Genomic DNA, 8,602 nt, shown 5'->3' with positions numbered 1-8,602 from the left:
CATAGTGCCTAGTGTCTGTAATTGGTACTTTGATGATATTGTTGCAACTTGCTACGCTTAATGCTTGTCACTAGGGCCCGAGTGCCATGATCTCAGATCTGAACATGTTATTGTTTCATCATGATATTCATTGTTTTATGATCTTACCTGCAAGTTGTATACACATGTCGCTGTCCGGAACCAATGGCCCCGAAGTGACAAGAATCGGGACAACCGGAGGGGATGGTAGTGATGTGAGGATCACATGTGTTCACGGAGTGTTAATGCTTTGCTCCGGTACTCTATTAAAAGGAGTACCTTAATATCCAGTAGATTCCCTAGAGGCCCGGCTGCCACCGGCTGGTAGGACAAAAGATGTTGTGCAAGTTTCTCATTGCGAGCACGTACGACTATAATTGGAACACATGCCTATTGATTGCTTTGTACTTGGACACCGTTTTATTATTATCTGCAAATGCCCTGCTATGATTGTTACATGAGTTTCTCTCATCCATGCAACGCCCGTCATCCGTCCCCGTGCCTACAGTATTTTAATCCTGCTGTTTACTATAATCACTACTGCTGTCTTTGTTACTCTGCTGCTGTTATTTCACTACTGCTACTGCTATAAAACTGTTACTACTGATAAACTCTTGCGAGCAAGTCTGTTTCCAGGTGCAGCTGAATTGACAACTCCGCTGTTAAGGCTTCCAAGTGTTCTTTGTCTCCCCTTGTGTCGAATCAATAAATTGGGTTATACTACCCGCGAAGACTGCCGCGATCCCCTATACTTGTGGGTTATCAAGACTGTTTTCTGGCGCCGTTGCCGGGGAGCATAGCTTTATTTGGAAGTTCACTTGGATTGATATTGTTCGCTGCAAATTCTCCATCATGGGTAAACCTCGCGATACTAAGGTCGCCATATTACCATCCACTACAAGAAAAGGTACAATTCTGAGTACCTCTGCTACACTTGATTCACCATCTGTGATTGATAAACTTGTTTCACCGCCACATACTTCACATGCGGGTACTTCTGCTGAATCTGAAAACTCTCATAATATTGATAATATTTCTGCTGTGCTTGATGATAGTGGTTCATTGGGATCTTTTCTAGATGCTACAATTGCTAGGTCTAGACAAATTGAAAATACTGAAACTCCTAATGAAAATGCTACTACACCTGTTAATTCACCTGAACTTGATTATTTTAGTGATGATCCTGATGAAGATTATGTGGAGCTTAATGATGATTTTATTGAAAAATGCAATGCTACTACTGATGCAAGAAAAATTAAAAAGTTGCTTGCAGAACATCTTTGTTAGATATAAAGCTTGTCTCCTGATCCTAAATTTGCCACATCTCCTATAAACATTAAGGATAAAGATTATGATTTTTCTCTTGATCTATCTCATATAGCTATTGTTGAGAAAACACCCTTTTGTGGTACTGAAAAAGAAAGTCTTTGTTGAACACATGATTGAGTTATCAACTCTAAGTAGCTTGTTTTTACGATGATGTTAAGAAGCGTACTTACTTTGTTGCTAAAATCTTTCCATTTTCATTAAAGGATGACGCTAAAACTTGGTATAATAATTTGCCACCTGATTCTATTAAAAGTCCAAAAGAATTGCTTGATGTTTTCTTCCATAAATACTTTCCTGCTAGTGCTCAACATATTGCTTTGCAGAGAATTTATAATTTTGATCAGGAAGATGGAGAGAAATTGCCTGAGGCTTGGGCGAGATTTTGCTCTCTTATTAGAGCTCGGCCTGACCATGATTTGGAAAAGCATGATTTACTTGATATATTTTATAGTGGACTAACCATTGAGTCTAGGGCATACCTGGATAGTTGTGCTGGTTGTGTTTTCAGAAAAGAACTCCAGGCAATATTTGAAGAATTATTGGCTAAAATAGGCCGGAATCATGATGATTGGACTACGCCTGAACCAACTCCAACGCCAATATTAAAGAAGAGGGGTTTAATTAAATTGAATGATGAAGATATGAGGGAAGCCAAGAAGTCTCTCAAGGAGAAAGGTATTAAATCTGAAGATGTGAAGAATCTTCCTCCCATAGAAGATATATGTGAGATAATTCCCCCTTCATCCATGATTGAGGTAAACTCCCTTCAACGCTTTACTAGGGAAGATATTCCGTATTCAAAACCTCCTGCACAATGCTTAGATGAGTTTGATAATTATATTGTTAAGCAAGAAAATTTTAATATGAGAGTAGAGAATCATTTAATGGAAAATTCTCGAGCTATTAGTGAATTGCATGATATTGTAGAGAGAACCTCCAATGATGTTAAGATGCTTGTTAAACATTTTCATATGGTTCAAACTCAAATTGATCAACTCACTAAAGTGCAAAATGACTTGTTGGGGAATAATTCTAAAGAAAAACAAGCTTATGAAGTAACAACTAGAGGTGGTGTCTCTACCCAGGATCCTCTATATCCTGAAGGGCATCCCAAAAGAATTGAACAAGATTCTCAACGAATTGAACCTAGTGCTCATTCTAAGAAGAAAAAGAAGAAGAAACATAAAAATGTTGTAGAATCCTCTGAACCTGCTAATGATCCTAATAGTATTTCTATTTCTGATGCTGAAACTGAAAGTGGTAATGAACATGATAAAGATAATGATAAGAAGGATGCTTCTGATAAAGAAGATGTTGAAGAAGAACCTGAAAAGCATGATAAAAATAAAAAGTATACTAAAGAAGATTTTATTGCTAAGAAACATGGTAATGAAAGAGAACCTTGGGTGCAAAAGCAAATGCCTTTTCCTGCTAAGAAACTAAAATCAAAGGAAGAAGAACACTATAATAAATTTTGCGATTGGATGAAACCTTTATTCTTGCAAATCCCTTTGACTGATGCTATTAAATTGCCTCCTTATTCAAAGTATATGAAAGATATTGTTACTAACAAAAGGAAAATCCCCAATGAGGAAATTTCCACTATGCTTGCTAATTACTCTTTCAATGGCAAAGTTCCAAAGAAGTTGGGCGATCCAGGTATACCTACTATTCCTTGTTCTATTAAGAATAATTATGTTATAACTGCTCTATGTGACTTGGGAGCCGGTGTTAGTGTTATGCCTTTTTCTCTTTATAAGAGACTTTACTTAGATAAGTTGATACCTACTGATATATCTTTGCAAATGCCTGATAAATCTACTGCTATTCCTGTTGGTATATGTGAGGATGTTCCTGTTCAAGTTACTAATAACTGCTTGATATTAACTGATTTTGTTGTGTTGGAAATGCCTGAAGATGATAATATGTCTATTATTCTTGGGAGACCTTTTCTTAACACCGCAGGGGCTGTTATTGATTGCAATAAAGGAAAGGTTACTTTCAATGTTGATGATAGGGAGCATACCGTTTATTTTCCCAAGAGGATTGAGAAAGCGTGTGGAGTTAATACTATTTCTAATGTGAGAACTATCAAAGTGGGAACTATTGATTGTCCTATATATGAGCCTAAAGAAGAATATCAAACTCTCGTGATTGGATCCATATCAATACAATTCAAGGTAACATGATTGATTTGAGGTTTATTTCTTCTTATGCTATGTAAAATTTATTTGGTGGCAAGACTTGATCAACCTTGTTAACAAATATTTTTTTTTATATGCATAGAGGAGGTAAACAACATCTCTTTCTTCCTCCACTTGCTCTTATTTGCTGTAGCACTTTTAATTTGCAAAGTTCCTTACTTAATTAGAGTTTTCAAAAATTTTCCTGGCCAGTAATAATAAACTTAATACCCAGAAATGTGCATTTTTCAAAGTTTTCAAAAATTCACAAAAATTATACTGTTGGTCCTATTTTTCGACGAGGCACCTGGGAGCACCAGAGGATGACCTGTGGGGCACCCCAGAGTGCCACACCACAGGCCGGCGCGGCCAAGGAGGGGGGCGCGCCACCCTGTGGTGTGGGCCCCTCCTTGCCCCACTACTTCATCTCTTTCTCCCAGCATCTTCTCTCTCCCGAAAAAACTCGCACCAGGTTTCTCTCACTCGCGTTTTTGCTCAAGAGCTCAGGATTTTTCGATCTCTTTGCTCAGCCCAGATTTCTGTCTGAAATTTGGCACATTTGCTCTCCGGTATGTGACTCCTCCACCTATCCAAGTAGAATTTTGTTTGGTTGAGTATATCTTGAATATTTTGCTGCTGTAGGTAACATGCTTAGTGAGCTTGCATGCTTGTTCTAAGTGGTATAAACTAGTTTTGATGCATGATTAGTACTCTAGCAAGTTCCTATAGTAGTTCCCCTTGATTATATGTCACCAAATCAAATTTTATATCACTTGTTGAAAATTTCAGAGAAGAGATGAAGAAGTTCAACTTTGGAGAGTTGTTCAAGAAAGGAACAACCAGCACCGGGAGGCCTTCTAGGGCCGCCACCCGGCTTAGGCGATCATACAATGAGGATATCATCGTGCCTAGCTTCGCACCCGAGGAGGACAACGGGGCTCCTAATGCTTCATCTTTTCCATGCTATGATTTTCTGAGAAATGCAGGGATATTGGATGATTTCTTCACCCTTGTCAATAGGGCGGGCTTAACCACCTACGTGGAAGACGAAAGAGAGCAATACTATATGCTCACCAAAATTTTCGTCGAGAGCTTCAGGTTCAACAACACGCAATACGAGCCGACAGTTGCATTCAAGATCTATGGTAATCCTGTTACTATGGAATTGGAAGATTTTTGTCGTGCATTGGATATTGCCCCTGTAGGTACAGCAAGTAGGATTGATGACAACCCCCGGGACTTGTTGGAGCTCTATCGAGGGATTACCGATGATGATTGTCGCACCATTCAGCGTGGCAAGATAAGAAACATTCAACTCCCCGCCATTAAGTATTTTGCATATTACATTGCTACTAGCATTCTTGGTAGGGAGAACACTAGCAATATTTCTAGTTACCATCTTGCTTTCTTGAATATTGCACTTACTGGTCGGACATCTTATCACCTTGGTTCTCTTATTGCTCGCACTTTGTCTAATAGGGGGCCTATTTTTGGAGGAACTATTGCATTGCGCGTTTTAACATATTTAAGACTTCCTCTTGATCCTAATGATGTGCCATTGACCCCTAGGAGACTCGATATTGTTGCTATGAAGAGTCATCATTTTGTTACCACTGATTCTACTTTAGATAATATGGTCTATAGAATGTTGTTTGCTGACGGGGATGAGAAGGAAATCCCTCTTCCCCAACCAGGTTTGTTCAGTATTGACAGGCAATCATGGTCGTGCACTAAGGAGGAGGTGGACGAACATATGAAGATACAAGACTTCCATCAGCAGCATGACTCCGAGGACGCCGAGGCCTCCCACGACTACACCGTCACGTATCCGGGTGCTTCTTCTAGCACATGCCCGGAATATGATCCATCTTCGTTGTACTACGGAGATACTACCTCATGGTCTCGATGGGATTGAACTCCACTTAGGCCAAAAGCCTAAGCTTGGGGGGAGGTATACCGGCATCACTCATTCTTTGCATATTATGGTTGCTGGATACTTGTACATACTTGTTTAGTCTCTTTGAGTGGTTTTCTAATGAGAGGGAGATGATATTTGGGGAAGTGCTGCCTGAAAACAGATTCTGGACTGTTACTAGAAAAATTCGTGCGCACAGCCAGAACGTTATTTTGAGCTGCCAATTTTTGTACAGATTCCCCAGGTTGTTATCTAACTTTCATTAGTTGAACACTTTTCGAGCTGAGCAACGTAAGATTTTTGTAAAAATCGATTTCTGTACTGCTGTCAGGTTTTGGCAGATTTCTGCCATCTCGCTTTTCTGTGTTTCTTCTAGTTTGCTATTTCTTGTTTTTGCTTTGTTTCCTTTCCAAAACATAAAAAGACCAAAAATATTTCTGTTGTTTCTCTTCATAATTTGTTTGCTTTGGTTTCTTGCATTTGTTTCGCTTTATTTGCTATTGCTAGTTTGCTACAAGAAAACCCAAAAAGATTTTGCTTTGTTTGTTTGTTTCATTTTGTTCTCGTTCTCAAATTCGAAAACACCAAAAATATTTGCTGTTCTTCTTTGGTTTTGTAAAGTTCTTTATGAGTTCAATGGTTTTCGGTGGCTGGAGCGTGTTTTCATTTCATATTATCCAAGCTACACAAGTGAAAAGGCAATAATGACGATCTACGACAATCTGATTGTGGTGAGAGGCTGGTATGAACTCTATTTGTTTTCATTTTTGTACATATACTCATCCATGTGAGCATGCTTAGTTGGTTCATGTGAGGTATATGTTATTTGAGAAAGTCTAGTAGTTCATGATCTCTCATGTTTAGCTCCAATTTATTAATATGAGTAGCATGTCATGGATGTTTGCTTGTATTGTTTTATTCATAAGTAGGTATGGCATTGTGGTATCCTCCTCTGAAAAATTCATTTATATCGACTTGGCACATGCTCACGCATGCATATGACTGAATAAAAAGTCAATTAAGCCTCGATGATCTATATTGCTTCAGAGTTCTTGTATCACTTTTATGCCTCCGTTAATTTATTTTGCCGCAAGCATGATTATGATAATTACTGCTCTCTTGATTTGTCGCTCCCTAGTCTTTTGCTAGCCTTCACTTGTACTGAGCGGGAACGCTGCTCGTGCTTCCAAACACATGAAAACCAAGTTATTCCAGAATGTCCACCATAAATACCTATGCATGGCATTTCAAACCATTCCAAGTAAATTCTCATGCGCTACCTTTAAAACCTTCAAAATGCTTCTCAATTTGTGTTTATGTTTCATAGCTCATGAGGAAGTATGTGGTGTTTAGCTTTCAACCTTGTCATTTACTTTTGACGGACTCTCATATGGACTAGTGGCACATCCGCTTATCCAATAATTTTGCAAAAAGAGCTGGCAACGGGATTCCCAGTCCCAAATTAGTTAACTTAAATAGACACTCCTCCATGGTTTGTGATTGATGGACGGCACCCGAAGGATTCGGTTAGCCATGGCTTGTGTAAGCAAAGGTTGGGGGGAGTGTCATCATCATAATAAAACAAAAATAAAAAGGCACTCCTTCATGGTATGAGATTGTTGGACAGCACCCGAAGGATTCGGTTAGCCATGGTTTGTGTAAGAAAGGTTGGAAGGAGTGCCACATAAATATGCAAATAATTCATGGGAGCCGCTCTTGAAAGTCCGGTTGGCGAGGTAGTTGGTGTACCCATTACCATTCGTTGACAACAACAAACACCTCTCAAAATAATTTTACTCCTGATTTAAAAAATGAAAAGCTCTAGCGCATGTTAATCCCTGCTTCCTCTGCGAAGGGTCAATCTTTTACTTCTATGTTGTGTCTCCATTATTTCTTTGAGCACTATCTTGAGAGCACAACTGTCATTCTTAGTATAATATGCTTGTCTCAAAATATGATTGATTGTGGTATAACTTTGATGCTTTTATCTTTGACAATCACTACTTCTAGTCTTTCTATGAACTCCAGAGGTGCCCGGGCATTTATGTTTTGCCAATCAAATACAGGCAAGCGAGATACCACTTTATCATACTCTCTTATGAACATTGTAATCTTGCTTACATGCATGATTCATGATGCTTATTATTAATTGTTGGTACCTCTCCATGATTGACATAGCTGTTAGATGATCTTATTTGCATGTATCTCATTATGAACTGCTTAAGTATTAGCCATAGCATGAGAATATATACATCATATGAGCAAATGTGTTCGTGAAAGTTCTTTTATCGCTCAGTTGTTAACTGAATTGCTTGAGGACAAGCAATAAGCTAAGCTTGGGGGGAGTTGATACGTCCAAAACGTATCTACTTTCCCGAACACTTTTGCTATTGTTTTGCCTCTAATTTGTGTATTTTGGATACAATTAACACGGACTAATGCTGTTTTCAGCAGAATCGTTACAGTGTCTCGTTTTTGTGCAGAAATCCAACTTTCGGGAAAATCCTCAGAATTTATGCAGAAGGCCCTATTTTCCCAGAATACTGACGGAGCCAGAAGGTCAAGTAAGGTGGAGGCCCGAGGGCCCCACACCATAAGGCGGCGCGGCCTAGGGGGGGCCCGCGCGGCCCTATGGTGTGGCCCCCTCGGCCGGCCTCCGACACCCTCCTTCGGACTATTTATCGGCCTCGACCTAAAAATGCACGGGGAGAAGTTGAAATCGCCAGAAACCCTCCAGAACGCCGCCACATCGCGAAACTCCGTCTCGGGAGCCAGAAGTCTCCGTTCTGGCACTCCGCCGGGATGGGGAATTGGAGGAGATCATCGCCATCATCACCGCCAACGCCTCTACATCAACCAGCCATGTTTCCCCCATCCATGTGTGAGTAATTCCCCCGCTGTAGGCCGAAGGGGATGGTAGGGATTGGATGAGATTGGTCATGTAATAGCATAAGATTGTTAGGGCATAGTGCCTAGTGTCTGTAATTGGTACTTTGATGATATTGTTGCAACTTGCTACGCTTAATGCTTGTCACTAGGGCCCGAGTGCCATGATCTCAGATCTGAACATGTTATTGTTTCATCATGATATTCATTGTTTTATGATCTTACCTGCAAGTTGTATACACATGTCGCTGTCCGGAACCAATGGCCCCGA

The sequence above is a fragment of the Lolium perenne genome, chromosome 3 (assembly GCF_019359855.2).
Source record: "Lolium perenne isolate Kyuss_39 chromosome 3, Kyuss_2.0, whole genome shotgun sequence".
Classification (NCBI taxonomy): Eukaryota; Viridiplantae; Streptophyta; class Magnoliopsida; order Poales; family Poaceae; genus Lolium; species Lolium perenne.
The sequence above is the reverse complement of the archived record's forward strand: the minus strand, read 5'-3'. Positions refer to the sequence as shown.